The sequence below is a fragment of the Apaloderma vittatum genome, unplaced genomic scaffold, assembly GCF_000703405.1.
Source record: "Apaloderma vittatum isolate BGI_N311 unplaced genomic scaffold, ASM70340v1 scaffold2549, whole genome shotgun sequence".
In the NCBI taxonomy this organism is placed as follows: Eukaryota; Metazoa; Chordata; class Aves; order Trogoniformes; family Trogonidae; genus Apaloderma; species Apaloderma vittatum.
Genome location: NW_009735623.1, coordinates 27,898 through 42,231, shown reverse-complemented (window position 1 = coordinate 42,231; position 14,334 = coordinate 27,898). Strand labels below are relative to the sequence as shown.

The 14,334-nt window shown below is 38.7% G+C and overlaps 1 protein-coding gene across 1 annotated transcript in view; it reads left to right on the top strand.

The window, feature by feature from the left end:
• Positions 1–14,334, top strand: part of SH3YL1 (SH3 and SYLF domain containing 1) — a 44,558-nt gene that overhangs the window by 12,650 nt on the left and 17,574 nt on the right. The window lies entirely within an intron of this gene.

The following is a 14,334-nucleotide window of genomic DNA, read 5'->3' as shown; positions in this document are numbered from 1 at the left end:
TATCTGTCCATATGTATTTTCTTATATTGTCCATGTGTTAAAATGAGATTCAGAATGTATGCTCTCCTGAAAATATTTAATAAATGTCAATCTTATTCCCTTTGGCTTCATATTCAAGCAATTATGTTCTTTTTCTGAGCAGCAAAAGTTCTTCTGCTTTATTCAGTGAGCTTGAAAAACACAGTGAAACTAGTAAAACCATTTTATGTTACCACCTGATTGAAATGGATAAGAAAGCTGATATAACAAGCTTGTGTCCAAGTCCTTATGCAAGGTGCTGTAACTCCTGTTTTAATTAAAAAGTGCATCCACAGGTCATATGTGATTATGCTGGCATAAACACTGATTTCCATTGCTGTTATACTCCTTGAGGTTTTTGTATGGAGTTAACTCTGCATTATATACTACAAAGATACTACTTGTTTGGTACTCTGTTCTGATTCTCTTAAGTTTAAAGCAGCTTCAGCTCTAATGGGAGAATCTTACTGTGTAGTATTTACACTGTGATTCTAACTCTGGAGCCTGTCATCTAGAAACTTCTGAACTATTAGGAAAAAAATTGCTAATAAAATGGTTATGTTCATGTGGCTGCTATGGTGTTCTCTTCCATCAGGAGTCTCATCTTTCACAGGTAAAAGACTGTTACCTGTTTCAAAGTCAGTGAAATAAATCATTTCTCCCTTGACATATATTATCTGTTTGATAAATAAATGTTTTACTGGTCTCTACTAGGATCACACCCAAGACATTCCTTATTATACATATATGGCTATATATATGTGAATATGTAAATGTATCTTCACATATTGCATGCATCACTTGAAAATAAAACTAAAGATTTTAATTCTAATTTTTTACTTTTCAAAAAATCAAACCTGATAACAGATCACAGTGAAAAGTCTGTTTTTCAGACAGAGTATTGTGATTTAACACATTACTTAAACTGTTGTCCAAAGATCAAAATCGTGATTGCATTTTTCATTTCTTGGTTCATGTAATTAGATATTTATGTCATTGTCTTTCCATTCTTCTTTATATCTTCTCATCATATGTGCTGTTGATTTGTGTGTTTGTTGAGGGGGCCAAGATAGGAGCATCTAAACTGAGCTGTTCATGTGACTTCTGCAGAGGAGAGACTTCCTGAGGGTTGGAAACAATTCCTAGAAATAAACAAGCTTATCTGAGGATTGCAAGAGGCAGTAGCATCTTGTGTAAATGAGTTCCCTTAAGAAATGTTATCTCATGATAATTTTTTGTTTACCTTACAAGCTTGGCATGGTATATTTTGCTTTCCATTGTACATTTGGTTGTCATAGGTAATAATATAATACTTCCGTGTCTTCAGACAGCATTTATATGTTTCTAAAGGCGAAAGAATTGTTCTTATCACAGGAAAAAAACAGGGTTGCTGAGTGTCTCAGTACTGTAGTCTACATGCATGTTGACAGGAGGCTGGAAAAGAGTTGCAGTCCCTTTCACAGCAGGAACAAAGGGTGTATTAATGCTGGATGTTGGAATAGAAGGAGCCTTAAGGCAATACCTCCTGTCCATAATCTCTTCCTGCCTCTTAATAGTCCAGATGATTCCAACAGAACGGCCTCGCAGCAATAGCTCATACCAGCCAATCTTTATTGCGGGATTAGTTGCTGCAACGAATGTTCTACAGTGATCTGAAAAAACCTTCAACGTTTTCTAGGTTAAAAAAAAAAGGTTTTTAGATCACCAGTGCAAGAGTGCATGAAGCTAATATTTATGAAGCTGCGGTTCGAGTGTAAAGACTGGTACAGGGGTATGTTTTGATGTTGAGCAACGAGCTTGTCTGGGCTGCCACTAGTAAGGAATTGCTTTCAGGTGGAGGCAGGGGAGGTTGGTGTTATGTTATGAGGCTTTGGTTTTGCAACCAGAGTTACAAAAGTAGTAGAAAGGTTGAAACATTAATTTTTCTTATTAGCTGGAAGAAGAGCTAGGCTTGCGGATGAAACATTTTTAGTTATTTTATGTGGACCTGAATTATCTAGATAGGTAATCTAATATAACCTATTTCAAATGCAAGAAGACTATTAAATGAAAAACATGTTTTTCTGAACTGATAACGTGATACTTGAACTCAGATGCAAGTAGATTGTTTTCATGTAACTGAATAATACTTAAGGTAATGCGTTTAGTTGTTAAGTGAGGCTCAGTAATTCTTTTAAATGTTTCCAGAAACTTAGAAATACCACAAATTGTATTTTAAAAAAATAGTAATTTACAGAGATCTTTTATAATTCTGCAAAAAAAGAAACAAAACAAAAAAAAAACAACAAACACCCACCTAGTAGTTTCTACAGTATTTGAGATTTTCTGGAGACTGTTCTGGTAAAGAAATTAGATTTGCTCATAAGTATGAAAGTTCATGCCTCTTCTCTTACTAGAGTTAGGAATTTGCATCTTCATTTTACTACTTGTCCTCTCCAAGTTATCCTATCTAATAAAAGGACTGACTGGTCCTTCCAAGCTTTACCATGATCTAGCTTTACTTTATTTGCACTATAGAAGACTCCTACACAGTTATGTACCCCATCTGTAATATAAATAACTCATGATTCTTAAGTAGACTACTGGAGCGTTGTAGACTCAGGAGAAGTTGGGGGTTTTTAAGGCATTTTTTAACATATATTCTGTTGGTAGTTTATCACACTAGAATATATAATCCTAGATATAAATGTCCCTGCTCACTGCAGGGGAGTTGAACTAGAGGACTTTAAAGGTCCATTCCAGCCCAACACTTTCTATGATTCTATGATATTAGTGTTTAATTACTGTTATGTTTTCTAGTTATTTTTGCTTGAGGTTCTGCCATGGAGCAGCAAGTAACCAAAAATGTAGATAAATGGTTACTTGACTTACCTGTCTATCCTCCTAACAGTTTGCTGAATACTATACAATTCTGAAAATATTGCAGTGATGCAGCTTCCCAACTGAACTGGTAGCAGCGGGAGCAGTGATCTGGTAGTAAAAGCAGGAGCTGGGTTAAAGTGAATGTTGGTGGGAACTGAATCATTAACAGGCAGTAAGTACTGAGTATATTTAAAAGCCTTCTAGATATGGTGCTCAGGGACTTGGTTTAGAAGTGGACCTGGTACAAGTAGATAATGGTAGGACTTGGTAATCTTGAAGGTCTTTTCCAAGTGTAATGATTCTAGGATTCTGTGAAACCTTCAAGTTGGAACTCGGATAATTTTTCAGATCCCTTCCTATCCAAACCACTCTATGATTCTGTGGTTCGCTTTTTTTTTTTCAGTTCCGCTAGTCAGAAAAGGACCAGTTCACATATTTGGAAAAGAATCACTTAAAATTGCCAAGGTGCTGAAACAGTGAGGAAACAGACTTGAGGCAGAAATGGGGATGAAAATGCAAAAAGCTTTTTCCTTCTGAATGCTGTTCTCACTAATTCGCAATTACCAAAAATCGTCATGGGCTTGAGTTTTCTGGCCTTGGAAATGCATACTTGCTTAGTGTTTCGTTCTGCATCTGCTCAGTAATATATTCCTTTACAGGAACGTTTATGAACCACAAGGTGGGTCTGTGGCTAGAATACTGTAAAACAAAAATGCTCGTCGTAAACACAAAAGCATTTCTTTCGGTAACAGTGCAAACATTTTGTCATTAAGTAATGATGCTGTTTGCATCTTTTAGGCAATCATATGATTTGCTTAAGAAGATCCTAAGAACTTGTGTCTGTAAAGTCTAAGTGTTCAAGTTGCATTTTTTCTTTTTTTAGATTTCTCTCAGAAAAACTTAAAAACAAATAAATATAAGTTATAACGATTTTTAATAGAAATTTTTAACTTGGAAAATAAGATGAAAATATTAGCAGATTGTTGCTGTCCCATTAGACATATATTTGTATTCTTACATACTGAAAGAAGTGCTATACCAAGCCTACTGATGAGGACATGAAGGCAGATGAGAAATTTGTCACTGTTTTTGAGAAGCTAAAAAAAGCCTTACTTCCTTCAGTGATAGTTTGAGTGATTTGTCAAACTCATTATTAAAAATTCATGCCTTCCCATACAAATTTGTCTGCAGCTTTTAGACAGCAGCGTTTGTTGTGGCTTTCTTCACTATATTAAAAAGCCTTTTCCTACCCAGAGAGTTTGTTTTGTTTCCCTCTTGTTCCCTTTGAGACACTTGTGCTGTAATCAAATCACCTTTGATCTTCCTTGATCTTTCTTTTGATTGCTAAACAGATTGATGAGCACTTTGTCATAAGTTATTTTCTCTTTCCTCTCAAATTTTGCTTAGTGCTAGAAATAGCAAATTCTGAGATGTGAGCTCACCGAGATCAATAAGATGTGGGCTCCTAGAAGCCATAATGAATTTAGACTGAATTGTAGACCCTACCTTTTATTATTTATTTATCTACTTTATCCTTCTTACCTGTTGCTTCTCCCTGTTCAAACAATTGAGACAATATCAACCCCTTTTGATTAAGTGGTACCATAAGGTTGTGTTAAACTCAGTTTGTGTTAACTAAATCCCTCTCAGAGATACTGCTTTTCACAGTTACAGTTCTTGGGAATCAGGTCTGGCCCAATTCTCTGTAATTTCGGAGATGATCTCAATGTTTCTTTCAATAATCTATGAATGACAGATGGTTCACTAGATCTATGAAAATCTGTTTGTTGTGAGAATTCCAAGACAGATTTTCATGCCTTCTGAAAAGTATTTTGTCAAGGAAACTTGAGGATCTGTATGTGATATTTTTTTTTTTTTTGTTAGTACATCATGGTTTAGGTTTTTTTTTCTGACCAGTTAAAAACATGTGTTAACTAAGTCAACATAATTATATGGGCTAAGGATTCATAGACTGCTTCTGAGGTAAAAAGCTTCAAAAAATCTGGTTTACAACTCTCTGAAGGCAGTAGCATAATTTTTCTTGTGACTTCATGTCCTGTTTCACTTATTTTACCTGCATGCCTATTCTGCAATTCAGTTTCCCTCTGACTTAGGATCTTGTTATTTTTAGCACTACCACCATGTAAGGTAATATGGATCAAACTCAGGGAAAAGACAAAATATAACCTGGAATGTGGACACTATTTTAGCTGTCTCTGAATTAATTACAATCTCCGATTACATGTATTGTTGAGGTTATTGGGAAAGAACCCCATGTGCCAGTATAGGTTGGGGACTGACCTGCTGGAGAGCAGTGTAGGAGAAAGGGACCTGGGGGTTCTGGTGGACAGCAGGATGACCATGAGCCAGCAGTGTGCCCTCGTGGCCAAGAAGGCCAATGGCATCCTGGGATGTATTAGAAGGGGAGTAGCGAGTAGGTCGAGAGAGGTCATCCTGCCCCTCTACTCTGCCCTGGTGAGGCCACATCTGGAATATTATGTCCAGTTCTGGGCCCCTCAGCTCAAGAGAGACAGGGAACTGCTTGAGAGAGTCCAGCGCAGAGCCACAAAGATGATGAACGGAGTGGGACATCTCCCTTCTGAGGAGAGGATGAAGGAGCTGGGTCTCTTTAGCTTGGAGAAGAGGAGGCTGAGGGGTGACCTCATAAATGTTTATAAATATGTCAAGGGGGATTGTCAGGAGGATGGAGCCAGGCCCTTTTCAGTGATGTCCAGTGACAGGACAAGGGGCAATGAGGGCAAGCTCGAACATAGGTTCCACAAAAATGTTAGAAAAAAATTCTTTCACTGTGATGGTGACAGAGCCCTGGCACAGGCTGCCCAGGGAGGTTGTGGAGTCTCCTTCCCTGGAGACATTTAAAACCTGCCTGGACGCGTTCCTGTGTGACCTACTGTAGGTGATCCTGCTCTGGCAGGGGGTTGGACTAGATGATCTTCTGAGGTCCCTTCCAACCCGTGACATTCTCTGATTCTGTGATTTAAATACAGTGTAGTGAAACTATGGAATTTTTAGTTAGAACTGTTGAAAGAGAGCATCACTTGTATGTGCTTGGAATTTAAAAATAGATTTGCTTTGCTAATTATGTATCAAAACAATTGCTTTGTTTTTCTGATAAGCTTCTCTTAACTTAGTTCTAACAAAACTACTACTATTTTGGAATAACTCAAATGTAACTAGAAATCTGAAATACAGCGATTTTTACCAGCTGTGTAGTTCCATGTTTAGGAATACCCACGCACAAAAAATTCTGACACTACATGAAAGAAATGTAAGTGTGCCCAAATCTCCTCCTGATGAGCAGCTTTTGACTTGGGGATTTTTATTGTAGTTGAAACTGAACTCCACAATAGTAAAGTAAAAGTATTTAATCAGATTTGGAGCCGATAAAATTCAAGTATCTCTGTGGTCTTGGTCTAACTTTTTCTGGGTGTGATATCTGAATTTTTGCTTTTCATTTGTTGTCAGAAAGCATATACTTAGTTTGTCTTTTTAGAATATTGTCAGTATTGCCATTTTTGTTTCTTTCTGTCTTTTCTGGATCAAGTTGATTTAAAATGGTGTCATCATTCTGAAGGTTTAGGGTTTTTTTGCCAGCTTGAATTGTTGTAAAAAATAATCAAAAACTTTTAATTTTTAGTTAAGTAAGATTTATAATCTTAGCATAGCATAGACATGGAAGAGAGAAAAAATCCAAGACCTGTAGTTTTTAAAGATGGAGGATGAATCCATAGTTCACAACAAGGGGAAAAATGCATTTTGCTTTTGAACTGGAAATTAAATCTGTCGCTGAGACTGGCTGATATTTCAGAAATGTTGGCCGAGTCATTTTCGTAGGCATATTAGACTGCACACTTTTAAATGTCTTATTTTGGGGGTATGAGAACTCAAGAGATAAATGGAGTGTTCTGCTCCACTTGATGGAGTACTGATAAAGGAAGGTGTTCTCTCAACTGAATTTCTCCTATTTTCCTGTGATATTTCTGTGCTGTTACTCATTCCTTGTAGATAAGGGAGTTAGCTTGTTTAAAGAAATTGTTCTCCTATTGTGTATCTTCATTGGGAAATGGAGTAGACATTTTTATGGTGAATAACAGATATCTCAATAATTAAATGAAAACTAGATAATACAACAAACTCAGATAAAGTCAGATATGTGCATATTCCTTTTGGTGCTGTGGACATGTGCTGTGTATTTGGAACAGAAAAAAAACCCACTTTTCATTCTTTAGTTCATGAATTACTACTTTTTTAAGAAAGGCAGAGATTTGCTATAGGATCAAGTAGAACTATTTCACATTGTAAGCAAGAACCTTCATTAAGCTGTGCAGTAATCTGTTCCTTCTATACTATAATTTGAGCAGGAACTCTAGGAGATTATAAACTGATTGTTACTAATAGATATTTGGTTTAGAATTTTTTTACATAGTGAAATATGTGATGTACTTGTAATCCTTCATGACATTGTGTACTAATGTAGTAAACATGAAGAAGTTAACCCCTTGGAAAGTAACTAAAGTACCTTTTTTGTTTGTTTGTTTGCTTGCTTTTTTTAAAGACTTTTAGCCAAGCATGGTCTATTTTTGTGTTTTTCGTGGCAAGGCTCGTGACATGTTTATATTTAGTTACCGGAAAAATACAACATCCATCTGGTGGTCCCCCACAGTATTAATTTTCTTGCTATTATGAGCTCTTTCTTAATACTAACCAAACCCAGGAAATCCCAGGAAATTATTTTTGAGACTATTTATCCCTGATTCACTTTTACTGGGATCGTACTAGTACTATCATGAACGTAATAAGTCAGATAATCAAGCTGCTTACGGCTTATGCTGGGACAAGCTGAGAGGAAGATATGTGGAATGCAAGACTTCACTGGTCATACTGAAACAAATAACTTACTGTGTGTAATCAGCTAACTCAAAATACAACAAGACACAGAGATTGAGGTCGGGCGTGCTGGGATGAAATTGGGGTCTTCCTGATGCGTGCATGTGTTGGCAGAGAGCTGTTACACTAAGTGTGAACCCGATATGCTGGCATGGGAAACAACCTTTTTTTTTTCCTTGCCCTTCTTTAATGTCTTGGAATAAAGATTAGGAAATTAGAGCTAAATCATAGGAAAATCTCAACGCAATCTATTTTTTTTTTAAGTGTAAAGCACCATTAAGGTTTTAATTCTGATTCACATCAGTTAAAATGTGAAATCGTTCATGGGACCACACAGATGTTAAATGTTACAGGTTAAAGTCTTGTCTGAGGCCCTTGTAAATCATTCTCAATGTTTTAGTGTATTTGTGAAATATATGCTTAAAAGCTGTGTACTGCATTTGATAATATTTTCTTTCTGTATTGTTCAAGTAATAGGACAAAGGCAAGTTTAAATTGTTTTTCTATCTATTTACTTAGAAAAGAATTACGAGAATACGGTAGCTGCTTTTTCATTAACAGTAACAGAAGCCAAACGGGAATTTAAAATACCTCTAGGCAGTGATAGACATACAGCATTTCTATCCAGACTGTGGAAAAATGCCCTGTACTTGATTCACTTGAGATGAAAGCTAACACTGGTCTAAGAAATGGAGATTGCATTTGCAGTAATGGTAGAGTGATGCTTTACAAAGCTAACTTGATATCAGGGACAAGAAACTTCACTACATCTGAAAACTGCATGTTTGAGAACATCTTTTTTTGTTTTTTTCCACATAGTCCCTAACCTTCCCCTTATCTCTGGTGAGAAGCAGACAGGAGATGGGAGGAAAGGCTGGATGTCTGTTCCTGGAAGGATACTGAACATCTGCTTTCTTCTAAGGGAAGGCCCTAATAATGCTTTCTTTTCTTTGGGAATTCAGTAGTTTTTACCCTGATGGAACAACCACTTCAAATATATTTTTCCAAGAGTAGTGAAGTGGCATGGTTCCCCAGAAGTGTTGTGTTCTCTGTCGTGGAGGTACTGGGGTCCTGCATTTACCTTGACACTGCTAGTTCAGCATTACATTGGGCAGATCAGCCAGGTGGGTAGTGCTGATTGAACCAAAATGGTCACTCACATTTTGTGGAAAAAATGTCAGTTCCTGGCTTTACTAAGTTAGCAGTTAGACCTAAACGATTCTATATAAGATTCTTGAATAAGAAATAGGAAGCCTTGCAAAAATAAATCCATAAGGCAAACACTAATATAAACCAAATTAGTACAACAAGTAAATTTTTTAGAAATAGTGTAGTAATGCTTCTCGGCTTTATGGAAAGATACAATTTCAAGAAACTTCTTTCCTGTATATGGGGAGGTCTGGCAAGGATTTTATTGAGACTTCTCTGATTAGATTCCTTTGGATTTCTCTTTCTCATTAACAATTTTATTGCAATATTAGGGTAAACTTCACACACTCTTTTTGCAGTTGTTTGTTTCCTTAAGACTCTTGACTGGAAACAACCTCTGCTGTTATGGAATGGAAGTGAGGCAGTGTTAATTTGTTCATACACTCCAAGTCTTGCACCTCCCTTCCCCCTTTTCTCTCAGTGGTGCATATTTGTATTCTTAGCAGATCCTTTGCTATTCAATGAGGAAGGTATCAAAAATAAGGTAGAAAATAGAAAACTCTTTTTTAAGGAAAAATTAAAGGGAAAAACTTGCTCTGGTACACAATTTCATGTATTGGTCACTGCCATGAGATTCAGGCTCTCTCTTCACTATTCCTTCCCGCAGTTCTGCCATTTGTCAATTCCTATAGAAGGATGAGGAAGAATTTGAGATTAGTGGTACAGGTGGGTGCAGGGAAGCAGAGAAAGCTTGGAAGTACTGTCAGGGGAAAAATCTGCCATTATGTTTGCACATAGGACAAATTGGAGTTAAAGGCTGAATCCCATCTGCAAGCCAGAATTTCCTTGTATTTGAACTAAGAGGTATTTTTTTCACAAATATAAGCTTTTTCTTTTGAAGGAGCATCTACACATGCATTATTTCACTTGACCTAAAAGCATATGTAGCACTGCACCAATTTCATAGAAGTATGAGGAATACTGTAAACACTGTTCTTATAATTTTAACTGAAAATTGGAGAACTGTTTCCTGTTTCATTTCATGAACTTTATTGTAACTGTGTAGTTTTTGGCCAGGCTGAGGTAATGAGTATTCAGTGAAGGTTGAGTGTGCTAGCCTTAGAAGCATCAGGTGAACACAAGCTGGGTGATGGTGACAGTCCAGGATGCTTCATCCTTATGAAGGTGGATGTTGCAAGTTGCAGAGATTTCACTGATAGGTCTGTGATGTTTCTAGCTCCCACTGAAGTTGTTCTGTGATGAAGCTGGGGTATCAGCCTTTCTTCTGCCACTTTACACTGTGATCAAATGATGTAGGTTGTATCATAGAATCATAGAATTGTCTGGATTGGAAGGGACCTGAAAGATCATCTAGTTCCCCCCCCCCTGCCATGGGCAGGGACATCTGTAACTAGGGGGCCCCTTCCAGCCTGGCCTTAAAAATTTCCAGGGATGGGGCTTCCACCACCTCTCTGGGCAACCTGTGCCAGTGTCTCACCACACTCATGGGGAAGAACTTCCTCCTAATGTCCAATCGGAATCTACCTGTTCCTAGCTTTGCTCCATTCCCTCTAGTCCTATCACTCCTCATCATCCTACAAAGCCCCTCACCAGCTTTCTTGTAGCCCCCTTAAGATACTGGAAGGCCACAATAAGGTCTCCTCGGAGCCGCCTTTTCTGCAGACTGAACAGCCCCAACTCTCTCAGTCTGTCTTCATAGGAGAGGTGCTCCAGCCCTCTCATCATCCTCATGGCCCCTTCTCTGGACTTGCTCCAGCATGTCCAGATCTTTCTTGTGCTGTGGGCTCCAGAACTGGATGCAGTACTCCAGGTGGGGTCTCATGAGAGTGGAGTAGAGGGGGAGAATTACCTACCTTGACCTGCTCACAACGCTTCTCTTGATGCAGCCCTGTGCACGATTGGCTTTCTGGGCTGCAAGTGCACACTGGTGGCTCATGTTGAGCTTCTCGTCCACCAGTACCCCCAAGTCCTTTTCTTCAGGGCTGCTCTCAAGCCAGTCACTGCCCAGCCTATACTGGTGCCTGGGATTGCCCCGACCCAGATGGCGGACCTTGCACTTGGTCTTATTGAACTTCATGAGGTTGGCCTGGGCCCACCTCTCCGGCCTGTCAAGGTCCCTCTGGATGGCATCCCTTCCCTCCAGCGTGTCAGCCACACTGCATAGCTTGATGTCGTCGGCGAACTTGCTGAGGGTGCATTCAGTGTCACTGTCCATGTCGCCAATATAGATGCTAAACAAGATTTGTCCCAGCACTGATCCTTGAGGGACTCCACTTGTCACTGGCCTCCACTTGGACATGGACCCACTGACAGTCACTCTTTGGGTGCGGCCTTCAAGACAGTTCTTTATCCACTGTGTTGTCCGTGCATCAAATCCGTATTTTAACAGCTTGGAGACCAGGATGTTGTGCAGGACAGTATGAAAGGCTTTGCTCAGGTCTAGGTAACTGACGTCAGTTGCTTGTCCTTTGTCAATTAATGTTGTGACCTTTTCGTAGAAGGCCACCAAGTTTGTCAGGCACGATTTGCCCTTGGTGAAGCCATGCTGATTATGCCCAAACACCTCTTCATTATTCTTCTGCCTCAGCAGTGCCTCCAGGAGGATCTTCTCCATGATCTTGCTGGGCACAGAGGTGAGACTGACTGGCCTGTAGTTCCCTGGTTCTTCCTTCTTTCCCTTTTTGAAAATGGGGGTTATGTTTCCCCTTTTCCAGTCAGTCGGGACTTCACCGAACTGCCGTGACTTCTGGAATATAATAGAGAGGAGTTTCGCAACCTCATCTGCCAGTTCCCTCATTACCTGTGGGTGTATCCCATCAGGTCCCATGGACTTCTGCAAGTGGAATTACAATTGCTTGGGTCACCATTTGGCAGAGGAATGGAACAACTATTGAAGTTACAACCTTTTAAAGTTTTAAGCTGATGGAGTCTGTGGTAGAGGTAGATTTAATCATGGATGTACTGGCAGTAGAGTAACATAACAGCAATGAGAAAACTCATAGTGGCAAGAATGAGTACTAGCATAGGTTCCAGCAGCCCTTGAGTCCCTTAATCCAACTAAGTTAACAGGCATTTTGTATATAAGGCAGGTGTTCACCTAATATAAATAGGCTAGCATGAAAGTGCTAGCCTTCTTATTAAAATAGTTGGGCGATACCAGCGTTTTTTACAGAAAGCAATTTCTGAAAATTCCTTCTGAAAATTCCTTCTGAAAATTCCTTCTGAAAATTCCTTCTGAAAATTCCTTTCTGCTTTTCGTCTGAATTTATTCTTAGCAAGATCAAATTAGTTTTGTCTCATGTTTTTCTGTTCTTTAGCTGAAATATTTTTCTGTGTTATTGCTTTGTCTGGTAGTAGTAACCTTCTTTCATCTGAGTTTTATTCTGTGAAGCTCATTTTCATCTACCTTTGAAAACAGGCTTTCTGTTCCTGGTCATCCTGTTCCTCACTGGGTTGTAAACATTGGTAATGCGAATTGTCAACAGCACTTCAGATGAGACCTTGTAAAATAATATTATATTGTATGTTTCCTTATGAGATAGCTCTGTCTCATACAGTTTTATTATTTTTAACCATTTTTTCTAACCAATGCAGAGATGTTTTTCTCCATACCAAGGTGAAAAAAAAAATCACTAAGTATTTCACAAAGCATTACCCTAAGAAACTAGCAGAAGCTGTGTAGAATTGTTGGATTTACTACATTTGGGTTTTCTCTAGGCTGTAAGTTGTTTCCCAGGCTGAGGTAAAAGCTAAGGCTTATATCAAGTGAACTAGCTCATGTGCCAGTAAAACATGAGCAGAGCTTTTGAGTTTCTGACAGTACCGAGACTTGAGAAGCAAGATGCAGAGACAGCGTGTTCGGGTTGAGATGTTAACTCAGTGTGTGTAGAAGAAACATGGAGAAGCTTGTCAACATAATAAAAGGTCTGCAAATCATTCCTAAATCACCAGTTTGACCTGCATAAACCAGTGTTCAGTTTTCATTACTGTACTTTTCAGAATATAAAGGTTATGCTTTGCATTGCATCTGAGCTTTTGCAATATGTTTTCAGCACAGGCATTATTCGCATTAATGTAGTCTTGAACATAATAAAGCCCTTGACATTGATATGGTTTATTTGACCATTTCAGTTTGAATGCAAATTTAAATATTTTTTGAAAAGGCAGAAAAATCCAAAAAGTAATCAGCAAAAGTACTGTTACGGAATTGACTCTTGCAAGCAGGAGGTGGTTTTTTATATCCTAAATATCAAATACATCCACAGATGCTTGACAAAAAAGGCACTTTAATGCAAAAGCTGAGTGTGCTGAAACAAAGATAGAAAACATTCCATCAGCAGATGAAGATGATGAGCCAGCATGTTCCCTAGTAGGCCAGAAACTCAAAAAACAGTGAAATATGTTTCATACTGAATGAGCTTAATTTGCACAGTAACTTAAACGTTAAATATAGTCAGATCTATTTCAGCCAATGGAAGCATCAGCTTTGTTTGCTAGACGTGATGGTGTTCAGTAGTGACACAAGTTGGTGACATGGAAGCTGCTTTGAAATGGTCCATTTCCAGCTTATGTGGAAGAGGTCAAAAATACTTGAACCTTTTTTCTGGGGTTTCTGAATCTGTTATAAAAGTGAGTTTAATTACATCCATTCAGTACATATAGATTTGCAGCGAATGATGAATTTCTTATCTGTTGAGACTCTGGAGCAAAAATGAGGGTAGCACAGCTTGTACAGAACATTTGTGGCTAACTTTGCTGTACCATCTTTAACAACAAGTATTAAACATGGAATAGTTTGGGTTGGGTTTTTTTTGCAGCCACCACCTCCTTGTTAATGGAGAATGTGGGTATTAAGTTATTCCAGAAATTAACTGGAAGGCTTTGTAACACTGGAAACCTGGACACAGTACCTAATTGAATCATAGAATCATAGAACAATTCAGGTTGGAAAAGACCCTTGGGATCATCAAGTCCAACCATTGACCCTACACTACGAGGTCAAGTACACTACAAGGTCAAGTGACGTAACACTTAATGTCAGGCTCTGCAACTAGTTCAGAAAACAGGGTTTCCTGAGACAGTTCCCATGGGAGTGGAAGAAGGCTTAACGTTTGGTTTTCCACTCCGTTCCAGGACTGGACTGCTAGTACCAAGAGGTATTAAAGAGCATAGTTCCTGGAAGGATACAGGCCTTCCTTGATATTATCCAAGGTACCCTGAACATTTTGAAATGGCCTTAAATCTACAGCTGCTTCAGCAAAACAGACATTGGGTCTTCTGAGTGTAGGACACTTCCTTGCCTGCAAGTGGTTGTGGAATAGAGCAAAGCAGCTGGTGCCTGCCCCCTGTCTTCAGAGCAGGTTTGTGTACCTGGTG